This window comes from Vidua macroura, chromosome 3 (genome assembly GCF_024509145.1).
Source record: "Vidua macroura isolate BioBank_ID:100142 chromosome 3, ASM2450914v1, whole genome shotgun sequence".
NCBI classification, from domain to species: domain Eukaryota; kingdom Metazoa; phylum Chordata; class Aves; order Passeriformes; family Viduidae; genus Vidua; species Vidua macroura.
The window spans coordinates 5966109-5993806 of record NC_071573.1 but is presented as its reverse complement, the minus strand read 5'-3'; positions in this window follow the sequence as shown (position 1 = coordinate 5993806).

Below are 27698 nucleotides of genomic sequence, written 5' to 3'. Positions count from 1 at the left end.
GGGTAGAATATAGATAGGTTGTTACTCTTGCTGCTGCAGCTGTTTTTTCCTTCAATGTCTTCCCCCTTCTGTGAAAGGAAAAGGGAGAATAAAGCTTGAAAGAAGGATTGAGAAATGGAATCTTGGGTTTGTAGTTGAGACTTCATTAAAAGATTGCTTTGCATCTGTGAATTTGTTCATGCCAAATTCCTTTTCATACCTGTGGTCATTTTTGTGGGGCTACATTCAAGGCCACTAACTCAAGATTATTTACTCTAGTGTTCTTTTTATTGGCAGACAATTTACAAGGAAACTTCGTGGCAGGATGTATCAAGTGTACACAGAGATGTAAACATCAATGCTGCACCAGTATTTCACTATACTGGCCTCAAAAAAAAAATGCTCAACAAATCTATGTGATGAGTCTGAGGTTTTTACATGAAATCATATTTAAAAGAATAGGAAGATGAATTCATTATGCTCCCTGTTTTATTTTGGGAAATATTCTTTCCCTCAGTGGATTTCTGATTCATAGGGAACAGGTACAAAGTAAATCAAATTAGTAAAAAAAAAAAAAAAAAAAAAGAAAGAAAAAAAAGATAACTTTTTTTTCTTTACATTCTCTCCTGTGTAGCTACAGGGTGTGTAATTCCACTTGGACTTCAGTTGTGATGTTTTATACACCAACAGAATTATTGGGAATTGTGCTAAATAGCAGCACTTTGACCATTCCTGGTACCAACAAGGTCTGATGAGTACAGAATCTCCAGAAGAATCTACAGAATCTGAAGTCAGAGGACAGCATTAATGTTGAAATATAACATACAAAGCCCAGGAAGTTGGTTGCTCAATGTGGTGCTAATTCAACCACATTATGGATCATTTATAGCCCAGATGGATTATTACAAATGAAAGATATTGCTGATGATTGCTATAGCCAAGTTAATGATGTGGTAGAGGTGTTGACACTCACTAGCTGTAGTGTGCAGCTGTAGCCTGTTGTCACACTGCTCTTCTGACTGCCTCTTTCACCTCCCCAAGCCCTCGTGCATGGCATAGCCTGGGAGGGTTCAGTATTGCCAGCTCAAAGAGCAAGGAGATGTTAATTTTTCTTGCAGAATAGTTCAGGGTGCAAGAGGGATTTCTAATTCAGAGCCCTTAACTCTAGTCTTCAATAGAAAAAAAACCTAGGTACCACAAATTACCACTCACACTCTGAGTCATGGAACATGTTTTTTCTCATTTTTTGCTTGGGACAGGATAGGTTTGGGACTATGATGCGTGTATAATTGAGAGAGAAAAAAAAGAGGGTTACTGGAAAATTGTGAAAGTCCTGAAGAAATTTTCTGCAGGTGTCTCCCTGACACTGACTGGATAGTCCACATCAGTGAAGGAAATCCTGCAAATATTTTGTGAGTATACTTTTAGTATTTATCCAGCCACCCCTCTACATTCAGCATCCATGTAAGATAGGCCTGGTCATCAATGTCTAGGCTTACATTTAGGCTTGATAAACAACTTCACAATTGCTCTGTTGAAATACAAAAATATATCTCAAAAGCTCAAAGCAGGACAATTGCTAAAAGGTATTTCTTGTATTGAGTAATGTAATTTTAAAGGCTTGAGATTGTCTTGGAGAATGCTACCAAGTTTAAAACGTCAGCCAAGATCAAAGCATAGTGATCACAGTGAAAAATGCATTGCTGGAGAAGAGAATCAGAGGTGGGGAGTAGGGGACACCTCCTTGGAGACTGTGTCCAAATCCAGTGGCCACTTATCCCTTCCCTCACTCTGCCCCTTGACCATGTCAGCTAATCTCATTTTAGAGACATAGCACAGGAAAAGATAAAACATTAAATAGCTGTATCTGACTTACTTCGAATGTCTGTCAAGTTTCATGTCTTTTAAGTCCTCAACAGATTTATCTCACTTGTATCAGTCACTCTGTGACAGGTGTACATAAATCAGAGCGCAGTCTGGGAGAAGGTCCTTCAGCTGCCAACTTGCCTGTATCACAGATTCCCACAGAGTACATGGCTATACATGTATATGCAGAAGAGATTTGAGATTCAGTATAATCATCAAGGAGTGTTGTTTTCCTCATAGCCAAATACCCAGAAGAGCTGGATGAAAAGGTTAGACTTATCTGTCAGGTTTTTTGGGTACAACAAAGGATCTTGTCCATTCAGGCTATATAAGCTGTAATCTCATCTGCATGGGTCAAATATTCCAAGTTCATTTACCAATTTGCTGGGCAAATGTCACAAGTTCCAGACAGACTTCATATAGAGCAATGCAATCTATCAATACTTAAGCATATTGGAGGGGGAGCATCATGGCTGGGAGTGTTATTTATTCAGTGAAGCACAGGCTAAATTGAACAGCATGCTTTGGATAGAGAGAGTGGGGGTCTACTACTCATCTTTCCAATGAGCTTTTTTATTTCCATGTAGAGAGATTTTATACTCAAAAGGACTGTAACAAAAGCTGTTTAGACTCATTTGTCGTCCAAGTGTATAATTTGTCCCTGATAGACTGCGGAGTCTTAAGGAAAACAAGTTTTTGCTAATAATTTTCAGTTCAGATTGGACCTGTGTGGGCTTATAAGGTCATTCGCTTGACTGAGCAACCACGGACGTTACCCAGTGGGAAGTGGGCAGGGCTAGTGCTTGACAGCTGTTCTTGGGAGTGATGGCCATATGTATCCCTTGCCACAGGACTGGTTTTCTGATTGAGATCATTCATTTGTGGAAACACTTGCCTGCACTCTGAGGGATGATGCTGTAAATTCAAAACAACGTGGAGATGCATTTGGTTTACACGGGCGTGAGCGGGCTCTGCTGGTGTCTGCCTGACAGCTCCAGCTGGCACAAGGTCAGATGTCCCTCTAAACCTTCCCCTTCCACCAAGGGGTTATCATTATCAGGAAAAGGTGCAGAATAATGTCCTATCTAATCAGCAAGATTGCATTTATATGCTCCCGATAAAGCCTTTTCATTGACTTAGTGGTATCACATGTCAGTGAGAAAAGCCTGTGGTCAGGTAATGTGCTGGGACCTGTTTATGCTTATAGGAAAAGTATTTTTTGTGTCTTGCAACTCTGTCTCCCTCCTTCTTTCTCCCTTGGTCTGACTCATCCACTTGTCTTGTGAGCTTAGTTATCACTGAGAATGCCTTTTATTGTGCCTAGATACAGTCTATCAGAATGATCTTGTTTGATATCTTCATTTCACAGATGAAAATAACCGAGCACGCAACAACCCTTAAAGGCCTTTGCTAAGGTTGCAAAGTGAGGTAATGTGAGACTCATGATTGCCTGCACACATTGAATTCAGCCTTCTTGTGCATATGTGTCAAGATACAATCTTTAGTGATGTGCTTAGTCATTATTTCTTCCACAGGCCACTTCCCTAAGCTGTAAGCCTGTTCTTCTAACTCACTTGCTCCCTGTACTTTTCAAGGTCTTTTATCTAGCATCCTGAAGGCACTGAAATGCTGCGGTGACAACATTCATATGAGCTATCAGTATCCTTGGGAAGCTCAGGATGCATACCATTCTCAAGTTTGGTGTTTATTTTTAGAGGGCTAAAATCAAAAAATTCAAATCTTACCTAGAGCTATGTGTGCAGAGCACACTCAATCCGTGAAGCAAATAGGTTCTCCTCAGGTAGTGCTCTCATCACCAGGATAAGGCTTCATGCTCTGCAGAGCTGAGGCAATCTCAGCAGGTGTCCAGGGCAGGTTCTTACCTACTGTCTCTTCTGCCTTGTGTGTTGTGCCAAAATACATGGCTCATTAAGCATTAGGGGACAGAGACAACACTGAAGTTACAGGATACTGGCATGCTTTCACATGAGATTGTCAATATGGGAATGTTTTGGGTTGGTTCTCTCCTGTAGCTGCAGAATGTCAGGGCTGATGTGAGAGAATAGAATTCTTCTATGCTTCCAGGTAATTATCACATTGTTGACATGATGGAAATGCAAGCAGTATGCTCTGTCTGCAGCTTAGCAGGTATCAAGGATGCTGTCTTTAAGCAGTTCCCTTTCTCCTTCCACTGTCCTTTCCCATTTACATGTTTTTGTCATTTTCTTGATGAATGCTCCCCAATATCTCAGAGGTTCACAGTGACTATCTGGACAACTCATGTCCCCATCAGCTTTGTCTGTCCATGGCTTGTGGGTCTCACACAGCTTTTTGCCTGATTGCTCTATAATAAGAAGGCTGGAGAATCTTTTCCAAGGGACAAGATGTGGTATTGCTAACGTCTAATCCTTGTATGCAGCTGGAATTTTTCCTGTTCTTGAATTCTTGCCCAGAATCCACTTTAACACATGGAAACAGTGAGTAGCTTCATAATTGGCTATCCAACAGTATAGTTAACACCAGCTTGTTAAATAGAGGCATGGAGTCAAGCTTGCATGTCTGTAGGGCTTCATTAAGCCTTTATTTCCATTAGCACTTCAGTCCACAGCATCTGTAAATTCATAATTTAAATCCCCACTTTTTTAACTTACCAGTGAGTGATACACTAAATCCAGCCTGATTTTGCCTACCCTTGCAAAGGTGTCAAACTGCTATGGAAATAAATAAAACAATTCTCCATGCAGTAACCATCGGACATGCTGTGGTTGTTTTTTGTAAAGCTGTTGTCTTTCATCAACTGGTTTTTCAATGAGGTTTTGAAAAGCCATTCCTAATTGTGTAAATATCAGAATATAATTGGCTTTCCAATTTATCAGAAGGAGAAAAAGGAAAGGGGGGAAAACTCTAGATATTTCAAAGACAATAAGTGCATTTGATGTAATGGTCTATGATTTTTTGTCTTTTTTTTGTTTAACCCAGGACTGAAGAAACAGATGGTAAAATTTTCTAGGAAGCTTAAAACAGAAGCCAAGCTAATACAAAACTGTTCAGCTATCAGACAGGGTAAATCCATTCTGTTGCTTTCTTTTTTATTTTTTTTCAAATCGCAACCCATCAAAAGAAAGGTTTAGCTTCATAAAAAGATATTTACCAGGAAGCTTTTTGCAAAGAAGAAGGGCATGCTTTGTTAAACCAGATGCATTTTATTTTTCCTGGAACCAAGATTTATGAAAGCAGTATGCTCATATTTCTCCATATACAGTAATTGGAACTCATTATGCTAATTGTATTTCCATTATCACTAATTAACAATCATAGTGACCTGGCCCACAGTCTAATTTGTCTTTAATCTGTTTTTGTATAGGGAGTTTTACCCTGTAATTTCAAGGTGATAATTCTATTCAGCACAACTTTATTGAATAGTGAAATGTAATACTTGTAATATTTAGGGCTGTTCCCATTCAGATAGTTCAAAGGGAACAGGAAGTGAATTTATACCTGTCCATGCTGCTGTGTTACTGGATCTGCCTCCCTCTTGCACTCTGTTTAACCTACCTGTGTCTAGCTTAACCTGTATGCAGCTTATCTAGAGTAACAGGAGGTTGGTCAACACTTGCTGATGAGATTTGTGATCTGTGAAAGAATGTGTGTGTGTTTACTTGTGGATAAATCTGTGGGAATTTGCCATTTTTCACTTTGTGACACTGCACCTACAGGAAAACAGGATTTTCCTTAAATGGTATTTCTGGTGTAGTATAAAATACTTCCTATGTCTTGAGGGGGAAGAAACCCCTCTGAGCTTAGCATGAAAAGTGTTGTGGTATTTCTATTTTTTTTCCTTTATACGTAAACAACAGTAAAAGAATTATTTGCTTTTTCTCCAGGGCTTCCCAGTATTCAGATATTTCAGGGTTTTTTCCTGTGCTTTCAGTGTGGGGGAAATGAGCTGTGCTATGCCACTGGGGTTTTGCAAAACCTGCTGTACTGCTCATCCCTCTAGAGGCAGTGTCATAAAAACATTTTCAGGGACTTATTTCAGGCAACCTGTCTGTTCTTTCCTGGTGCTGCCCACCTATTGCTCTTTTCCCTCTGCTGATTCACTGGCTGTGCATTGCTGCTGATGTCATGATGTTCCCATCCTACCCACTGATTGACTGATACCAATAATACTGTGCTGTGCAAGCCTCTCCCTTAAATCTTTGGCTTGTTTCTTGGCTTTCTATCCACACAGAGTGCCACCTTTCAGTGAGGTGGGTACTAAATTTATCTGATAAACTGTATTATCTGATTAACTGTATTATCTGATAAACAGTGCATACCCTTTGCACTGCCCCTGGTGTGCTTTGTCATTGGGGACTTCAGAAACTGGGACTGACTCTAATCTGAGCCTAATCTTTCTGTCCCAGGAACAGCCCAGCTTTCTGAGCAAACAGAATTGTATCATTTGGTTTCAATGTAGCTTAAAAGCTTTACATGGCTTGTTGATTTGTCCCTGGATGGGGACATACCCTGGATGGGTATGAATATGTATAAATGGTGATATAAATATATACATATTTTTCTCAAACAGTTATTTTCCAAATTATTTTCTCTTGTTGTAGCTCTTTTTTCCAGTGCCTTGATCTCCCTCTGTGTGCCACTTGCCTACTTTAGGACGAGGTGAATCACGTCACTCTCAAAAATCTTCACATCTCCTTTTTTCTTCACACTGGAGTGTGCAACCTTCCAAATCCACAAGTGAGCCCTGTTTCCATGTGACCCTTCCCCAGGGATCACTAAAGCCTCCCACATCCCCGGGTCTGATCCCACCTCAGCTGCCTGGGTGGCACAACCTTTGCATAGTAAATGCTCCTCTTTCCCCAGCACATAAATCAAAGTGTACCACCTAATCGACAAAATCATCTTAATCAATGCTTTCACCGTCTGGCTTTCCCTAGCAAATATAACTCCCTGTTGATGTTTCCCATCCTCCCTTCTGTTATACCAGATGGTGTATGTTCCAGTCTTTTTATTATCCTTCCCTGACCACGACACTTTGCTCAGTCCAGAGATCTTCATACTGCATCCCCTGAGTGTTGTCATCAGCAGCTCTGTCCTGCTCATTGCACCTTGCACTAATGACCCTTTTCTTCCCCCTGCCTCTGCACTGATATTTTTCACAGTATTCATTCCCATAGACTGATCAGCTGATACCAGGTAGCACGTGTGCTTTGCCCATTACACATCCTAAGTGACCTCTGCATAAATGTTGGCAGCATATAGACGGATTTTGTTCTTCTGGCTAATTTCTTCATGATAGATTCAGAAGACAGTGACCTCTTCCTTTTCTTTCTTTTTTTTTTTTTTTTTTTCCTTATAGAAGATTACAGAAGTTGATCTGCTTCACATTATCTACAATTATGTTGTTTCTGGGTAGGATGACATAATAACATAAGCATCAGTCAGAAGAACTGTACAGATTTGATTTACGGCTTTGTCTTTCTAAGGTGTTTACTCTGAGAAACAAGCATCAAGTTTGTGTTGGTAAAGGGAAAAAACAGGGCAAGATTTTTTTAGCCAGAGGCCCTACTGGAATATGGCACATTACAGAGGATGTGTCTTCTGTGGCATTCAGGGGAAACAGTGTAAGATAGGCTCAGTCTAGTGTTAGTTTAGTTCATAGGTTCTTTCTGTGCAAGCACCCAAATCTTTGCCTTTCTTATCCTTCTGTATCAAAATGGAGGCATTTTATATTCTTTTTCACTGTCTCCAAAAAATTTAGCCTCCTTTCCTGAAGGGCTATGGCAGAATAGCAGTCTGTGAACTGCAGATGTGTATATACTGTACATTTCACAGCCTCTTCAGAGCCTCTGCCACAGCAGCAGCCCCCAGGCTGAGCAGCTCCATGTTCAACCAGGCCAGCCTTCTTTTGAACCATTTGGGTGGAGGAGAAACACAATCTGCCTGGACTTCCCGGCCCTCCAGGCTGCAGTTCCGCTCTCCAGGAGAACATGCTCACTTAATACAATTTGTAGCAAATGTAATAGACGTGTGGAGTTGAAGGAGAGGCTGAGTATCTAAATTGCAAAGACCACAAATCAGTTACTGAGTAGATAGATATGCTAAGTGAGCGCCATTTTTCTGAAGTATCTGACAGAACTGGAAATCACAATGCAGAGTGATTTTATCGCAGAGGATTTTCAATTTGTTGTTTAGAAAGACGGATCAGTAAGCATCCACTTTATCCCTAATGACTAAAGAATGTAAATAATCTTGTTGTAACCATTTTTCATGTACATTTTCTGTCTAGATGAGGTATATTGCCTTCTAGGTATTTTTTTCCCCCTATCAAGGGTCATAAAGGATTTTTTTTTGGCCTCCTGTTAAAAGAGGCACTACAGACTAATAGCTCTTTCAGTCATCATAGAGGTTGATGCAGCTAACATTTTAAGTGGTATTGTCTGCCAGTAATACTTAATCCTATTGTCAAAGACTGCAGTGCACAGAGAATGTGTTTTCCTTGGAAAGGTAGCCTGTAGGGAAAGGTAATGACTATTTAACTCTTAAGCCGAGGCAAAGACTCTGCTCTAGCATCAGAAGGGTTATACCAGCTACTTATTCCAAGAAGAGCCTGAATTTTGCCTTCTAATTTATTCAGTTTCGTAACTATTCAATAAAAATATGTAACAACTCTGGGGATTTGTATCACACTCTTTCACTTGCAAGTTGCTGTTTTGGAAAATGCAGTTCCTTGCCTTTTTTCCCCCACTGTTCTTTTGGCTGATGGTGAAAGAGGTCTCGAAACATTTATTGCACTCTGATACAGGTTCATATGTTCAGATAGGAAAAAAAAAAAAGTGGTCCATGTAATTCTGATGAGGTAGAACAATTACTAGGATTTTACAAATAGAAGGGACCTTTGCAAGCTAATGGCCTGTGTAACATCACTCAAGCCATTCCCTGAAGATTCCTTGAAGTCCAACACTTGTGACTTACCTTCAGACACCTTTTATGACTTTGTTGACACAACTTTGATTTATGAGTTTTCAGTGATGGAGCATCAATTGCAACCTTTAATTGGTTGTCTTCCCTGTAAAGGGAAAAAAAAAAGGAAAAAGGAAGTGCTCCATATTCTGGACCTTAATTTGTCTAATTTGAACTTCAAGCTATTGAATCTTGTTAAGCCTTTGTCAGCTAGATTGAAGAGTCATCAATTATCAATTTTCATTCCCTTTGATAATAGACACTTATAGACTAATAAATTATCCTTTAACCTTTTCTTCATTAAGCTAATAGATTGAGCACCAGGAGTCTCTCACTTCCAGGCATATTTTCCATTTTTTTGTTCATTCGTGTAGCTCTGAATTCTCTCTGATTTTTCAACATCCTTCCGAAGTATAAGCACCAAATGTATATGTGCAATAGGTCCTCCACCATAATTAGGGATGGAGTTCCATTGTTTTCCTCTATGCCTTCTTGCAATTAATTTTTGTTTAGCGACAGATCACATTAAGTATCAATTTTTCCCAGCAAAGTCTCCTGCAATGATTATTCTCTGTGACTTCTGAGTACCAGTTACAAGAACAGAATAATTTCCATCAATTCAGTTTTGTTCCTGGCTATATGATCTGACATTTTATGAGTTTGGAATTTGTATTGTGGGCTCAGCAAGGCAGAGAGATTACCAAACAGTCCAACTCTGAATTGCATATTTGTTGCTTCTGAGAATCATATGACAAAGTGTTTGATCCCTGTTTCATAGAACACTGGTCTTCGTAGGAGAGAATAGACAATGCATTTTATTTTTTTGTTTTAAAGAACTTATTAACATTGTGGATTGTATCCTTTAACTACACAGTGGAAGTATTGATGAAAGGGATAAAAATGGAATTGGCATTTTGAGGGATCTAGAATTACAATGTAAACCTTCAAAGATACTGAAATAAAACTCTTCTGATAGCAGAATACTTCAAACACAATTTGCATAAATTTTTTCTTTTTCTTTTTCTTTTTCTTGCAAGAACCTTAAACTTTAGAAATCAAATCTCTTATTATTTTACTTGAAAATTATCTGCAAATCTGTTGCAAAAATATTCAAACTAGATTGAAAAGAAATATTCAGGGCAGGATGGAAAAAACACACTTTTTTTCTCTGGATCCATATTTGTTTTGTGGCAGAAAAGTTCCGTTAATTTGTTTTTTTTAAATTAAGACTGTGGTTAAGATTTCATCAAGTGAGGTACTTAAGCACAGAATTTTTTGAGGTTACAGTTTATAGTTTTTCATTGAATAGATGTCCTGGTTTTGTTGGGACAGATATTTCTTTTCCTCTAGTGCTGTGCTTTGGATTTAGGATCAGAATCTTGATAACACTCTGATGTTTTAGTAGACGCTGAGCAATGCTTACACTAAATTTGGCTTTTCCAGCTCATCCTACTGCCTGGCCAGCAAGGAGGCTGGGGTGCACAAGGACCTTGGAGGGGGCACAGTGAGGACATCTGACCCAATATGGCCAAAGGTTTGTTTGATGCCATATGATGTCACATTTAACCACAAATTGTGGGGACTTGTCCCTGGGCTGCTGCTCAGGGACAGAATGAGTACTGAGCAATTGTGATGTGCATCATTTGTTTTGTATATTCATTTATCATTATTTTATTTAACATTTTTATTTATTCTTAATTGCCCTGCCTTTATATCCTGTTTGAATGTTTTTACCTCAGCCTATGAGTTTTACTGGTTTTGTGATTCTTTTCCCCATCCTGCCATGGGAGAGTGGCTGTGTGGTGTTTAGCTGCCTGCTGGGTTAAAGCACAGCAACAGAGGAAGCTAAAATGTGTCAACTCCACAGGTTCATCTCCTCTGTTTTGTCAGAAATGCTTGCAGTTCAAACAACATTCAATGAAAAAAATTAAAAATACTCAAGAAAATTGAGCATTAAAGAGAAAAGTGTAATCAAAACAATACTGCCAAAATAGCAAAGATTTATTCAGTAATAGTTCATTATTTCTTTTGAACTTGGCTTTATAATGCCTGAACTATGGTTCTGCAGCAGCTGAAGGAAAATATTGTGCTAATATATGGTGGTGGAAATATATACATTTAAATTAAAATCCCACGATCTTCTATAGCAGTAACATTTTCAGGGCAGCACACTGAAGGGTAAAAGGAAGAGGTTTTTGTTTTTTTTTTTTAATTAGTAAAAACTAACTAAATAAATAAAGTGAAAGCAGTTATTTAAGGCAATAAAACTGGCCCAAAATAATCATGATTCCAAGAGTGGATTGAAAGAACAAGGAGACACTTAGCAAGTGCCAGGGAATTTCTGCTTCTCCAAATACCTCTTCTGTTCTATTTATTCTCTTTAAACAATGTTTAATGCATGTATATTCCATAAAGCTTGAAAGCTTGCCTTTAGGGGCAATAGGGCATCACTCAGTATCTTTTCATGATAGTGCACTAATTTTGGCCTCCTTTGCATGAGAAATACAGGGACATACTGGAGCAAGTCCAAAGAAGGGCCACAAAGATGACTGGGGGGACTGGAATGTCCCTCATATGAGGAGAAGTTGAGAGAGATGGGACTGTTCATCCTACAGAAGGCTCAGGGAGGATCTTAACTATGCATATTAATGCCAGCTGGGAGGAAGTAAAGAAACAAGAGGCAGGCTCTTTTCAGTGGTGCCCATTGATGGGAGAAGATGTAATAGGCACAAACTGAAGCACAAAAAATTCTCTTAAATGTTAGGAAAAGCTAGGAAATGCTTTTTGTTTTCCCCTTTCTCTGAGACGATAGCATCTTCATCCTCGAAACTTTTCAAAATCTGACTGTACATGGCCCTGATCAACCTGCTGTAGCTGATTCTGCTTTAAGGAGTTCTGGTAGACTAGACTGTCTTCAGACTTGCCTTATGTTAATTCTGACAGATTCGTCATCTCAGAAATGATAAGGTTCAGGGAAAATTCATTAGAAGTATTAGCTTATTTTTTACAGTAATGCTGCCTTCTTTATTATTAACATAAAAAAAGCCCCAACCTGAGAAGGCAGTTCCCATTTTTAGTCCTATGGTTAAGGCAACTCTGCAGTCTCAAGGGGAGCAAAAAACTGGTGATAGCTTTACTGTGCATCTTCTAAGCTGGATGCCTAAGACATTGCTTACACCCCCTTTCATTCTCTGTGAAAAAGGGGATATACAGTTACATGGAGATATATTGGTCTTCCATGAATGTTAGCTTCTTACATAAAATGGCATTAATATGTTATCACTGTGTGCAAATCCCAGGTCTCCATACTGTAACAACTTCATCAAGTTGGTTTAGGACCTTTCCACTAGCAGAAAGAGAATCTTGGAATTTCTCATACAGCCTATGTCAGCTGTGGACTTTCAAAAGTATGGGACTGCACCAGGGCCAGTACTGCAATGTCTGGTGAGGGAGAGAGAGAAATTGCAATGGATGATTTTTTTTTGCATGTTTTTAGCCCAGCCATGCTGTGGAAAGGCCAGTGAGGAGTAGTGGAAGCAGCTTCCCTCACACTGTGGAGCCTTCAGCCACCTCTCTGTGCACATGTGCCTACAGCAAAAGTGCCTACAGGCACTTCCCTTCCCAGTTTAAGGATGCATCTGAGCCTGATGGCCTGGGGTAAGCACTTTTCAAATAACTTTTCTGTGAGTTTAAAAAACTCTGAAGGAAATCAGCTGTGCTGTTGAGACGTGAAAGTCCAGCTTATACAATGAGCTTGCTTGCCATGACAAAATGAAGGAGAAAATTAGGACTGAAACCTATAATCCAAAACAGTCAGGATTGTCTCCTGGGTTTTGTGGAGCTTATGTCTCCCTCCAGAGTTTAAGGATAGGAAAGATGCTGTTGGTATTACATATGTAGAGCAGAATGTGTGGACACAATTGGAATTCCCCATGCCAAATTGATGAACATTTTATTATCTTCTTTGGGAAGCATCCATAAAAAGCCAGACCAACGTTTTCTGAAAGTTATGAAATAGTTATTAAAAAATGGAAATGTATCCTGTATGTATCTGAAAACTGTCTCTTGGAACACATATGTTCTATCAAAGGGAACAAATGCATTGCAACATAAGGCTATCACATCTGTGAATAAAAGCTCCAAATACCTCTCAAACCTTATTCTGCTTCCCTTTGGTTTCAACTTCTATCTTAATGGAAATTTTTCTAGAGTGTAGTGGTTTAGCACAGTTGCAGAGCACAAGACAAAAAAAAACAAGAGATAAAGCCTGATTTATTATGTAATTCTGACCAAGACTGTTTTATCCCTGCTTTACCCACATTTTCATCCATTATACTTGCTTTACAGACATTGAGAGGATAACATATTTACATATATTGAGAGGATAACAACTACACTAACAATATACAGAGACAATATACAACTAACTAACAATATACAGAGAAAATAAACTAAATTCTGGAAGTTGTATTCTGCTGTCATTCATAAATCTAAAAGTTTCAGAATAACTTGTTTTCTTTTATTCAAGACCCACAAATCTCTAAACTGCAGTCAGGGATAAAACCTGCCTCTTTCTAAATGGTCAAGGAATTGTACATGGAATGTGTTCAGGAGTTTCAGCTCCTTTCTCTTTCTGATTTTTTATCACTGCTGTTTAAGGCTGTCTAATAAGGAGGGGCTCATCTAGGAAAGCCATCCAAGATAGAGTACTCCAGCCTAGCACACATCACTGACTGCGTGCTGAAAGTCACAGCAAAGCTTCATTCAGATCCTCTTGTTGCTAGAAGTTGAGGATAAATTAATTAGATGTGCAGCTTATGCTGATTAACTGTGAGGTGGCAAGAGTGTTGCAGTGATTTCCACTGTGTAATATAGATGTTAAATGTTCAGTTGCTGACCACAGAAGAGCATGTGTGCTTCTCTCTTCCTTAAGATCAGCTTACTGAAATTTCCAAGTTGAGCTAGAATATCATCCAGCTGATTTATTTGGATCAGCAAGGAAACAAGGAGGGGTGCATCCCTTGGCTGTATGTCATCACTGAGTCTTGACACCATTACTGTCAGCCTTGAGTGCTCATCACAGGCCAGATTACTGTATTACTATTGATTATTGATTACTATACAAATAAAAAATATTTATTTTTTTCCAGAATCCTTTTGTACAGGTTGTCTGGCTGTCAGACAGGTAGTTGTCTTTGAGTTGGTTTTGAAAATCATTCTTCAGATGATTTGAATATCAGATCTCCAGCTATCCACCAAAGAAAGTAACAACCCCTATTCATGGAGATTGTGATTTATTGTGTGTGATACCAGGTGTAGTGATGATGGGCCTCAGTCATGCTGTCCAGTTTCAGTTACTCAGAATATCATGAAATGGGCTTTGAAGGCATTCATTTGTTAGTTTACAAGAATAATTCACACAGCATTTTTTCCTGGTTGTTTTCTCATGTGTGCTCTGGCTGGGGGCCATCCTTTTTAAGGTGCATTCTTTTCCCCCAACCTTCAGGGTTATAATATATTTAAAATGAAGAAACAAAAATGTTGCCTTAGGGGTTTTTGTTGCTTTGGGGTTTTTTTTCTACTGAAGTTTCTTGATTCTAGATGCTGGATTTTCAAGAAATACACAGGGACTCTTGAATCTTATAATGAGATATCTGTCAGCAGAGGTGATTACTGCTGACCTACTGCTAGGGACCAACTTATAGATATGGTGGCCTTTGTATCACATTACTTTGCTCAATTGTTTCACATTGTGAAACATCCTCTGAGTCTCCTTTTCCTATGGGCTATGTCGGGAGCCAGAAAGTTTCCTTCTGAAAGCCTGAGCAGATAGGTCATATTTGAAACCTGACAGCATTGCCACTCCCTATTGCAGACTGAATCCAGTTGCATTCCTAAGGCCACAGCTGTAAAGCAAGTTTGTGGTTTTATTTTTGCTCTTTTCAAGCCATATTTTTAGTGCTCCCTGTAATAAATCTTCATGTTTTGATTATGTGTAAAAAGACAGTGACTAGAGACAGAACACAGCACTACCAAAATAAACTCACTTAATGCACAATGGTCCTGCCACAAGCACGGACTCCCATCTTTGCCTAAACTCAATCTCATTTGAAGTGGTGCAGAGAGAAATATGGGCAGAAGGGAAGAGCCCTGTCCCAGTGAAAAGCAAATAAAATTAAAAAGAAAGAGCACAAATATATATGCTGGCAAAATGTGCACGAAAGGTTGCCTAGCAATTCTGCAGACTGTTTGGGCAGCGTGGGGACCGCGTTCTGAATTACCGCGGAGGAGAAGGCAGAGCCGGTGACGCCAAACTCTTCAACGTGGCAAGTTGGCCACTGTCTCCTAAGGCTCAGAGTAGCAATTTTCTTTCTTAGAAAATGAGTCACTGGAAGCCACCAGCGTTGAGACGTGGCCATGGGGCGGGGACCTGTGGAGTGGGGGGCCAGGGTGCCAGATTTTTGTTCCCCTCATTACGAGAAAGACATTGAGGCGCTGGAGCACGTCCAACGAGGGACAATGAAGCACGTGAAAGGTCTGGAGCACAAGTCCTGTGAGGAGAGGCAGAGGGAGCTGGGGAGGCTCAGCCTGGAGAAAAGGAGGCTCAGGGGAAACCTTCTTGCTGTCTACAACTCCTTGAAAAGATGCTGTAGTGTGGTGGGTGTCGATTTATTCTCCTAGGTAACGAGTAACAGGATGAGAGGAAATGGCCTCGAGTTGCGCTAAGGGAGCATTAGACTGGCTATTATGAATTTCTTTTTCACACACAGGGTTGTAAAGCATTGGAACAGGCTTCCCAGGTGAAGTCACCATCCCTGGAAATGTTTATAAAACATGCAGATCCTTACTTGAGGACATGATTTAATGGTGAACACAGTAGTGGTGCCAAGCTGCAGTAGGACTTGAAGATCTTAAAGGAATTTTCCAGCCTTAATTATTCTATGATTCCAATACCACTGCTCAGCATTTGATGGCCAGCATGGATTATCCTGGGGTGCAGGCAGCTCGGGGACCACCAGGGCTGGGTGATAGATGCAGGAACCCTGGAGGATGCCCCAGGAGTGCAGCCAGGCTCTGGGTGTCCTGCTGGTTTCTGAGTTCCTCATGACCTGTGCCTATGCACTAGATGATGTTGTAAACCTTTTTAGGGTGCACTTGGTGGTGCCAAGTACTTTGGTTGAGAGGGAAGAGTTTTTGAATTCAAAACGTCTTTGTTTAAGGCTGCATTTCTAAAAGCACTTCCTAAGCCCTACAGAAAGCAGCAACTTTTGAAATCTGCAATTCTAAGTGAAGACTCAACTTTTTTAAAAAATGCTTTCTAGACATTTTCCTCTAGAAGAACTTTCTTGAACCAAGAAGATTTCTCTTTGTCTCTTTCAGCAAATGTAATCACACTTGTCAAGTTCAAGTCTTAGCTCAGACCACATTTAATCCTAAAATTCTGATTTTGCTTCTCCTTTCAGTGTTAATTTACACTTTCAGTGTAAAGCTCAGGTTTCTAAAATCCAGTTCAATGTTTTTTTATGCTTCACATCAAATAGTGGGGAAGGGGCTGAGGTCAAAGAAATGTTTTTCCATTTTATTTCTTGGTACATGGACAAGGTCTGTTTGGAAGTTTCACGTTTATTCTTAATTAACTTTTTCCTAATGAGTGGCTGAGTACATTTCTAGTTTGAAAACACAATTTTTTTTTCTATCCCTTAAAAAGCAGAATATTTTTCTTCCATACCCACATCCAGCACCTTTTTGTTTTTTCAAAAAGATTTAACTTCCTAGGAACTCCTAGAACTATATATCTCATTCATAATCTCTAAATTAACCAGAATTTCTATTAAACCATAAGTAAGGTACTTACTTTAGAAATATGTGTTCAAAGAAACCACTAAACTTCATGGCTCTATCAATATGTACTTATCTCCTAATGGTATACCTGTTTAATATATATGTAAATAAGAGTTATTAGCAGAGATTGCATGTTTAGCCATAACTGTGGGTACCAGAAGATTACCCTGGGGATCTTTTAAACTCTTTGTTTTATTCTACATGAGAATGATAAGATTTCTATTGAATTAAACTTAGTTTTATTTAAATTATCTTGATGTGTACCCAGAAAGTGTCCATTTAAAGGAAAATGTTCATCTGATTTCAGAGACTCAGAATGGATACTTCTATACTCCTCTTTGGCCACAAGGGAATATGGCAGGAACATTTTATTTCAGTATTACTTTATTAAGGAAGAGCTGATACAGAAAGTGTGATGTGCTCTGCAATTTCATATGGACATTTTCTAACCTTTGCAACAAACTGTGGAAAGCTCTCCATGTGTATCAGTTCTTGGGCTGAGCTAGAATGGATATTTTTTGTCATCTTTTTCTGGTGTCCTGGCAGTATTTTTCCTTATCAAACCCATAAGTTATGTCATATCTATTTCTGTTCTTTCTTTGAATAAGTCAGGGTTGTGGGTTTGGGGTTTTTTTACATTAGCTGTTTTACAGTGTCACTTCTATTCCTGGCATTTGTATTTCTAGAAGAATTTGTGTGACATTTTTGCATTCTCAGCACCTGCAAAAATTGGAATTTATGAGCTCACTTTGCATACAACAACAATACCTTCATCTCTGCTGTTCACTAATTGAGCTTGGAGTATGTAAGCAATCTTAGTTGGACACAGAGTCCAAAAGGGATATGAAAATCAAAATAGGTGTTGCAGGACTATGTCTGGACAAGCATTCTAAGGGCTGTTTTGGACATGCTGCTGCAAAAGCTATTTTAGTAGAATGGAAGAGCACAACCAATTCCCTTGTTCTGCTTTTGCATTGTTCATGGTTTCCCTCCAGAAAGTGGGTGTGAATGAAAGCCAGGTACAGGAATTACCTGGTGCAGCTCAGGGCTGGTGGGTTAAGAAGGATCTTTCTCACAAACCTGGAGCTCTCTGCCACTCAGGGCAATAGGCCTATTTTTCAAAATTTAGGAAACTTGAAAAAATGTAGGATTGTATGGGTAAAATGTATGTTTCAACCATTCTGGATTTTTTTGTTTGGTTTTAGTTTTTATTATGTTTTTCTAGGTCAGGTAAAGGAGGCAAAACCATGCTCGTGTTGCAAAGACTGACAATTCAGATATGCCATGGGGAAATGAGTAAGAAAAGCCTGGAAGGGATGCTGAGGATGTGGTGGGAGCTGCGTGCTGCACAGATGTGCTGTGGGAACACCATATCTTTATTTAAAAAAAAAAAAAAAAAAAAAAAAAAAAAACCAAAAAAAAACCAAAACGCCATATCTTTATTAAAAAAAAAAAAAAAACACCAGAACAAAACATAGAAAATTTGTGTTTCATCTCTACCATCCTTGTGCTCAGTTAGGAGGATGCCCTGCAATCCTCAGGCCATGTGTGTCAGGTTGATTGGGTCAAATCCTGCTGTGGAAGAGCACAAATGGGAGGGTATGAGAACAAGACAAGCACCTCTACCATAGGTGCTCTATACCATAAACCCTGACTCAGGCACAGGAATTTCCTGGTGCATGGGTATCCCCAGAGTGGGATCTGCCTCATCCATGGCAGGCAGCAGAGCCAGCAGTGCTTCCCTACCTCAGTGTGAAAAAATTAAGACATTTAAGGTGCAAATTAAGAAATTCAGTAAGGTAAAGTAAGAAATTGTGTTGCTTATCCCTGCGGCAAGAGTTTGCTCGAACTCGCTGCTCCTTTGTAAGCATCAGCAATTCTGCACCACTGAAAAGAAGCAGAAAATTAATGTGTGTATATTGCTAGAGTTGCTGGCTCTTTCTTATGGAAAAAGCATACCTGTTAGGAGATAAAACCATCAAGTTTTATAAATGACATGGTATCCACACCTTGAGGCTGCACCAGCAACACTATCCTCATGAGGAATTTCACCTCTCCATTATCAGGTTTGCTAAATGTAACTAGGTTGATTGGGTTCCTCTTCTTCATTCAAGGTTTTTGGGTAGAATTTCAGCTATATAAATGTCCCTCCTGAGTCAGATTAGATCTCTCTATCTAATCTACCTTGAATATTGAAATGGCTTAGATTTTTTCCTCTCCTTTTTCTTGTCATTTTTCTTTTCTTTCCAAACGGTTGCCTTTCAGTTGCAGAAAATACTTCTCTGCATAAATAGATAATGGAAATTCTAAGAATTCCAAGTTTATTTTCAGACTGACTTAAAAAGAAGGGTAATAATTTCAAAATATGCTCCCAAGTACAAATTGCAAAAGAACGGCTACCAATTGATATGGGAGCATTGAAAAATTTCGTTTTTCTGGCATATTGTGAAATAAAAGAAAACAATTGATAACATTTAAATAAATCAAATACAAAAATCAAGGTTAAAATTATTTTAAAACAAACCCTGATGGATCAAGTGAAATATTTTTTCTTTACTTAAAAGGTTTTGATATTTGCAAAATAAATATTTAGACATAAGTGTCATAGCTAGGAATTAGAATGTCTTTATAAAGGTTTATTTCAGAACATTTTAAAATGCTCTTGAAATTACCATGGTGGAATTTCTATAATTTTCTTCTTTTTTTTTTTTTTTTTTTTTTCCCAAAGTGGAATGTTCTGCTTAAAATCTGTTTTTCTTTCATACAGTACTCAGTCCAAAAAAGTATCTAATGCCAACACATCAATTTAGTGCTATATTTAGTGCAACTCAGTCACTGAATTCTTCTCACCTTACTCACGGCATGCCCCTGCTGAGGTCAAGGGTTGGATTTTAGCAGTCCAGCAAACATGTTTTGGCCATTTTTTCAGTTTTTGGATCAAGATTCCCAAACTATCTGGATGTGAGGGTCGCAGATGAGCCACAAGAAACAATGCCTCATTGCAAATCAAAGAGAAGTTACATGAAAAAATTAGTGCACTAATTTCTGGGTTTTTTGTATCCTGATGCAAACCTTACTACTTTCATTTGGGTGTAACAAATCCATGTAACAGGGAGAAAACATGGCTTTTGTTACGGATGTTACAAAGTACCAATGCCTATGTGGATGTGCCTTTTCTGGTTTGGTGTTACCAACTTAAGTGTCAGTTTGTGAAATATTTACTCTATCTGCAGAGCAGATGGACTGGAAATGTTCGTGTGAGTAAATATTTGCCATATATGCACTGCACAATCTGGCTGCATCCTTGCTTTTACTCTGTAATTTATGCTTTTTAAACAGCAGTGAAGAAACCTCAAAAGATTCAAAGGTTCATTTGGATTCTCATAAACACCAAAAGCTTGGATGCTTTCCTTTGCCTCTTGGGGTTTTACAATTTCTATAGGAAATTTGGTGAAAGCACTTTCTGTAGCACTGTAGTTCAGAATTCTAGTTCTCCTTCTATCTAGGTGCAGAAAAAGTGAGCTGCAAGTTAGCTTGGACATTCACTGCACAAATTTAGACTCCAATACATAGTGTCATTTACATTTACATCAAATATGAGGTTTAGTATAGACAATCCCATTTTTACCTAAAAATATCTCATCTAGTTTTAGTGTGGTTTTTGTTTTTGTTTTTTAAATACATAATTCTGTTCAAGACCCTATATAAGAGAAATTACATTTGGCTACTGTCAGTTGAATATGTCATCTACAAACTCATGTACCTTCTCTTTTGCTAGAGAAGCAGAGTTTCAAAGCACATTCACTAAGAGAAAGAGGAGAGAAATACGAAAGTGTTGTGGTCTTTTTTAATTATACTTTAAAATTGTTTTTGTCTGAAGATTTATTAAAAGGAGAAGAAAACCCCCTAAAGTTCTGAAGGAATATTAACATAACATGCCTGTAACTCAAGCTGTGTTTAATGAGAGGTGCTGTTTTTTTCTGCCATGAGGGCTAGAGTCCAATGAGTGATAGCTATGAAAGAGGTCACATACATATTCATCAAATTCGACATGCACATGTAAACTGGTTTTAATAGGCCATGACAGCAGAAGTTGTGTCAGGCAAATAGCTGCACATGTGCTCATTCCCTCGACTGGCATATTTAGCCATTATCACTCTGGTATCCATGGATGAAATATTAGCTTGTTAACTTAAGACCATCAGTTGTTGCTGATGCTTAGTGGCAACCAAAAAAGCACAGATTCCCTCTGCAACTTTATTATGTACAGAGCTAGCATTGAATTATTACAATTTCACTGTAGTATTTCCATTCCCTTCTCTTATTTATTATGGAGGATATTTGTAAGTGATAAACTGGAATGCAGCTACAGTATAAATAAAGGGACTATTGATTCAAAAATACTCCAAGGATTGAACTCCATGAATTTCTTACACTGTGCTTCTTACTGTAGGTTCAGAAGGGACAATGTTACTAAAGCATTAATTTTTCCATGAGCACACAGCAGCATGTTTGTGTGTTGGCACACACACACACAGAAATAAACCAAAGGAAAATACAGCCCTTCAGAACCCTCAGCACAGCAAGGGGTAAACGACCACACTCGGACAGGTATAAATCAGTGTATCCACTGCATCCCACTGGGTTGTTTTGCTGAAGGTGTGACAGTTCAGTTAATAGTTTACCTCTCTCCTACCACTTGAAAAAAAGTATTCTAGGTCCTCCTTTTCCCTTCTTTTAGGGGAATAGCCTCTTCCTAAACTAGGAAAGAAGTGGTGAACGGTACCTCTGTACAGAAAACAGGCTTACTTAGACAACAACTTTGCATTTTAAGAAGCAAGGTGTGCTTTATTTTGTTCTTTTCCCCAAAATGATGTTTTAAAACTACAGATTTTGTCTGACATGTGGGACAGGGCTATGATTGCGTGCTTGAAATAGTGGTCTAGGCTGCCACAGCAGCAAATGTACCTTTGTATGGTACAAGAGGGATGCATTGCTTCATAGACCTGTCTTAGTTAAGAAACCTGAACTGAGAGTTGAACAGGGAGAAAAACCTAAAAAAGCATTAAATCTTTTGTGCTCTAATTATGTATGCTGAGGTGTGAAAGCTTTGCTTTTCGCAAGTGGTTCCCTTGCATTTCTTGAAAAGTTTTTGCAAATATTGAGAGCTAGTGAAAGCAGATGTCAAGCTTGGACAAATTACAGTGTAGTTGATTGTAATTTAAAAGTAATAAAACAAGTCAGCACTGAGCAACTCATCTCAGTGAAGAAGGAAGTAATTCCCTCTGTTAGCAAGTCCCTCCTCTTCCATGTCAGATCAGAAGATAGAGTTGCCCAAGTCTCGAAGACAAAACCTGTAGGTGCACAAATGGGATGTGGAAGGTGAGATTCAAACTATATGCTGTTCCAGAGTGCTGGCTCATGACATCGTAGAGGAAAGATGGCAGGAAGCTCAAAAAAATGTTTAGAGGTTTTTTTACTCAAGGACAGTAACTGTCTCCTTGGAGACAGCACTGACAAGTTCCTGGTGCATGCTCTTATTTAGGTTGTAGCTCCTGCTGTACATGGTCCATCCCCTAAAAAGCTCTTTATGCCAGGTCTGTTGTGAAGTTGGCCAAGGCAGCCGTATTTCCTCAGAGAGTTGCTCTCTTCCCTGGAGTGAATATTCCCAAGCAAACCACAGCTGCAGTGAATAACACCAAAGAGTCTTTTGGAGTTGAGGTTGATGTTTAGTTTAAAGAAAGCACACCTCTTTGTGATTTCAGACTCTGGCACAGCTGGGCATGCTATGGCCAGTTGAGAAACCAGTAAAGCTGGACTCCCTGGCTGTGCCTTTGCATGTCTTCTTCTGCTTCTGTTTCATGTGAGAACACAGATGAAGAACGGCACGCTGTTAACCGTGCTGTCTGCAAGGAGAGTCAGCTTCAAAGGGAAATACTTAAGGAAAAGTTCTGTGTTTCAGTTTTGAGGGACTAATTTGAAAATTGTCTGTATTCACAAAAGGTGCCAAGTTTTGAGAGGGTTCTCTGATCTGATTTTTTTCTGTCTTCTGAATTGGACAGTGTCCAGCTCTGAGGGCAGCTCATCCTCCAACAGAATAATGGCCAGGGTTTGAAGGTTAGTCTTGCTCTAATCATCTAGAGGTGAAGATGACATTAGAACCTAAAATTGCAGGCATTACACGCTGACCAAAATATTGAGTGTTGCTACTCCAGGAACTTTTGGAATCCAGATAAACAGGCATTGATTCCTGCCAGTGTTCTTCATTTCTGAGTTGGAACATTCTGCTCCTCATAGATATGGAGATACAAGGATCAGAGTTTCTGAGCCTGAAATCATCCAGACAGCACCTTCCTAGGCAGTTCTATTGGGAGAGTCTAGTGCAAGGGGCCATGTGGGAGGCTCTTAAATGCTGCTGTGCTATAAATGACAATAATTTAGAAGCAGAGACATTGATGTTGGACACAAGCTAATCTTTTTCTGTTGCTCTACTTCGCATTTGTTGATGTATCAAGTCTGATATCAAATATTTTGAAAGAAGACCTGAGATTTCTCCAGTATTAACTGTGCAATGAGAAGTCTATCCCATAAAAAGACTTTATCTTTTTATTAAAAAATGCACTAAGTCGTGGGAAAATATTCAAAATGAGGAATGATCTGATAAAAAACATGAGAGGCTTGGCTTTGGCTTGTATGAACTTTTCTGAAAGAGAAGGGAAGTGTTTGTATATTTCTTATCAAGCAGCTCCAGATTTATTTATATCAATCATTCCTGTAACATGACATGTGAAATTGGCATTATGATTTTACATTATAGCAACAAGCAACATCGTTTTTGATCTTGTCTAGATGGAGGGAATGTTTTTTAAAAGTACTTTGCAATAAATAGGAGGACTGGCTGCTCTTTAACAATGCAGAGTGTAGTTTTTGGTTCATCTGGGTTTAGGAGCACAATTCTTTATGGAAGCCAGAAGAAAGTTTTTCAAAACTTCCTAATCGTATTCAGAAACCTGTCCCCAGAGCAGGACAATAATACATTGCAGTCTTTGACACACTGCAGCCTTTGTGGTTTTTCTTCAATTTTCTGACCTCAAATCAACTTCCCATCTAGAACATGCAGTAAACACTTGAATTTCATTCATTCCAGAAGGCAAACACATCTGAGTTGCAATCATTGCTATTTATTTGATTTTTTTGCTGTGTTTGTTTGTTTGATTCTTTTCTGACAAGCTGTTTACCCTCTTTATTGATGTGCTGAGTTAACTCACTATGTGCATGTATAGGGGTCTAGGGGTGAGCTGGGGTCTCAGCATTTACAACTGGAAGTCTAATCAGTGGATGAGGCAGCAAGAGCTGATTGGTCACTTTTGGGTGTGTTTTAGTCAAAATCAAGACATACAACAGTTCATGGATAATACTTACAAATATGCATGCAGTTAAACTTATTGCAACTGTTCAACTGTTCCATAAGCTTCTGAGTTTGACCCAGTTGTTCACACTGGGTGGTTTTGGTTTGCAAAACCACGACAAGTCCTAAATTATTGGTGGGATGAAGGATCAAAAATGAAAAAAAAAAAAAACCCTGAAGTGACACGGCCCATACTTTATGTGCTGTATATCAGAAGGATATCAGAATTTGTCAATTTTTAATTAAGTCCTCTGTTAGCCTGCCTGTAGAAAAGGTTTTATGCATTAGCAAATGACAAAAGCATGTGAAATAAAACCTGTTTATCTTGTTCTTTCTACTTTCCTCTGAATGTCTTCTCCTTCAATTAAAAAACCTCATCTTCATCCTAAGTTTTTAGGAAAGACCCTTTCAAGTGAGACTGCCTTTCTGTAACCATCTGCAGTACTCGTGTCCACCAAATGCCAGCCACACTGTCCCAAACAAATGACATGACATTTCCTAGGGAACAAGCACAAACAGGGAAATGAAGCTTCAGGTGTTTCTCTTGCTTCCCTGACCAAGAGGAAAAGTCCTGCAAATCAGTTCTGATCACTTTTCTGAGTCAGTAAAACACAATTTGGCACAGAGCTCCCTAATGTTTATAGGGAGGGTTTTCTGATGACATGACATATAGAAGATGGTGTCTTGCATGTGTTTTTCCTTTCTCCCCTTCCTCACTGACTGCTGGGTCACTGTTTGGTTGAATATACACAGCGTGTGCACTATTGAATTCACACTTGTTTGGCAAAGGCACCTCATACAGAAAGCTCACTCCATAAATAACCTAGGCTGTGTGTTTATTCTGCTCTGAAATGCTGTAAAAAATAAAAGGCTACCTATCAAAGTTGTTTGTCTAATAATGGAGGAAGGGGATGATATTGTAAACACTGTCCAAATGAATTGTAGTAACCAGAATAAATGGTGGTTGCTGTTACTGAGCGCTGAAACTGAATTCAGGCCTTTCCAAATACATCACATGTGACTTTAATCCATTCCAGAGCCCAGGTCTCTTCCAGGCTTGGAAATTTGATGCTCTGAGGTGCTAAGCCCCCTCTATGCTATAGAAATCAATAGGGCAGCAGCCTGCTCAGCACTGCAGAAAGGTGATCGGGCTGTTGAGAGTCCAGTCCTCCAGGCCTGATCCTGCACAGTGTTCCTATCCACACTTAATTTTGGGCAGGGGTATATCACCTTTTGCAGAAGGACCACTCACTTGTCTCAGTCAGCATGTATCTATATACAGGTTTACAACATCGTGGCCTTCATCTGGGTTCACTTTTCACATTGCTTGTCTCAAGTGCACACTCCTTGTTCCACTCTACTTGAATAAGGACCCATTTCTCTTCCTAAAATCAGTGGTTTATCTCCTTTTGGTGGACAAACATTCAAAGCGCAGAGCTTGTTGATAGTAAATGGTGCCTAAGGTGTAAAAAAATGTGTTTACAGTGTATACAAGAGACTGTAGAGGATAAAATTAAACTATATGCAGCCCAAACTGATTTTATGTGCAAGTTTAATCCAAGGGGTTCAGAAACTGTAGGGTGTGGAAGAAGTGGATGAAATAATACAGAAAAACAAAAATGTTCTCAGCCACCAATATTTGTTGCCTCAGAGGAGGGTGAATCCTGCTTCAAACAGCCCTCTAGATGCCACCACTTAAGGGTCTGAAAAGGAATTTTTTTGAGGTGACATTCAAACCTTTAACAGTGGGCAGGCAGTTTTGACAATAATAATTTTCTCTCATGGCAGCCTAGCAACTCTGCTGCTCATTTACCTGTCCTCAGCAGCCTGGGCAGAGCAGTAACATAATCCTATGAATTTTGGGGCTGGGGGGCAGAGGCAGTGCCTGCAGGTCTCTCCAGCCCATCCATAATTACATGGCTGGCAGAGGAGTGCCTCAGGTTGCACATTAGGCCCTTGCTGAGATTAGTAATTATAATATCAGTTTTCTCCAAATAGGTCTGACAGAATGGCACTGGTAGCAGAGGTGACTCAAAGTTTAGTAAGTCTTAGGGAAAGTTTACTGTCTCCTGCTGCTTTCTGTCCCACAAATTTGGCCTTTCTAATAACCAGCACCAGCCACAAACAGTAGGAATCCTTTTCAATCACTATTAGCAACACTTCATTTCTGTCATATTTGACCCCTGGCAAGCTGCAGCCCAGCAAAGAGCATTCCCTGCAGAAAGTAACCAGACATCCAGGATTTACTCTGTGACAAATGACATTTTTAAGGGCCCTTAAAAAACGCTGAGACAAATTCACAGCAGGAATCTGGAAAGCCCTTCACCAAACTCCAAATGAGATAAGGGATAGCACAGCTCTTACTCAGTAGCATCCCATCTTTATCTATTTCTTCTGTGTGACTTCATCTTTGCTGGTACCTCCAACAGGAGACTGCTGCTCCCCTTCAGTGTCTTAAAAGCATGATAAGGTTATTTATGTTATATAAGGAGAACTTCCCTAACACAAAGATGTCTTTCACCTAGATGTTTTCACTTACAGCTCTTTTTGAGTAGCTCAGCAACCCTGTTTTCACAAGGGAAAAAGTGAGGCCTAAGGAGTTTGCTACAGCCACTAAGTCAAGTTCTAGTCTATGCCTTAACTTTAAAATAATTTTTGCAGTTCATCAGGAAACCAAATAATTATTAAAATTCTTTTGTGCCCAAGAAAGAAGTCATAGAGGGATTTTATTTCTGCATGTTAATTTCTTGTCAAAGCAGTCATACATTTGAGACTAGGTTGCTGACACCAGTGTCAGGGTAATTCACTTTTTTATGGATCTGTGATGAGTGCACCTGGAAGAGGCCATCAGAGGGAGACGAGAGCAGAATAACTCTGTCTGGTTACAGGAACAGAATAAATAGGAAATGTGCAGACTTCTCCTCTTTAGACACTGCCAGCTTGGTAATTTTGAGTTAGATCTTGGATGCTCAATGAGATCTGCAGGATAAAGATGAGGCTGTAGTATGCTAAGTGTAATGAATGTATTAAAAAGTCAGGAGAAAACGTGATAAAACAAATAATTCAGGGCTTTTGATGCCACAGCTTCTTAATTGCTCTTTCCAGCCATTCTTCCTTCTTTATTTAATTTTATTTTCATCTTATTTCATTTTCTGTGATTTACAGAGGGGAAAAAACAGAAAAACATCTTGGCCAATGGTTTACAACCATTCTGATCCAGGAGTCATCAGGGTCACTGATGTTCTCCTGTTCTCCTGCCCAGGCCAGCAGCACTGGGGGCAAAGAGCTACCAGGATGGGGCAGACCCTGCCTTCACTGGGACAACTGCATTGTTTGCCCTCTCATGATCATTTTCTGCAATGCTCACAGTAGAAATTTGAACATGTTCTGGAGGGTGTGTTGGAGCTGTGCCCACAGGCCTGTTGTCTCTGTGACCTGGGAGCCTCCCTGGAAGCCAGGGTGAGGGCTGCTCTCTCTAGTCAATGGATATATGCCCAGTGCATCCTTGCTTTAGTGACTTTAGTGAGGTGCTTTGCTCAGTGCCAGGACTCCTGTGAGCAATTTGGGAAGTGTGCTGGTGACAGAAGGGAGGACTGCGAACCCACTGAAGTAGTGCCACGCTTTTTGATCAAGAGTAAAA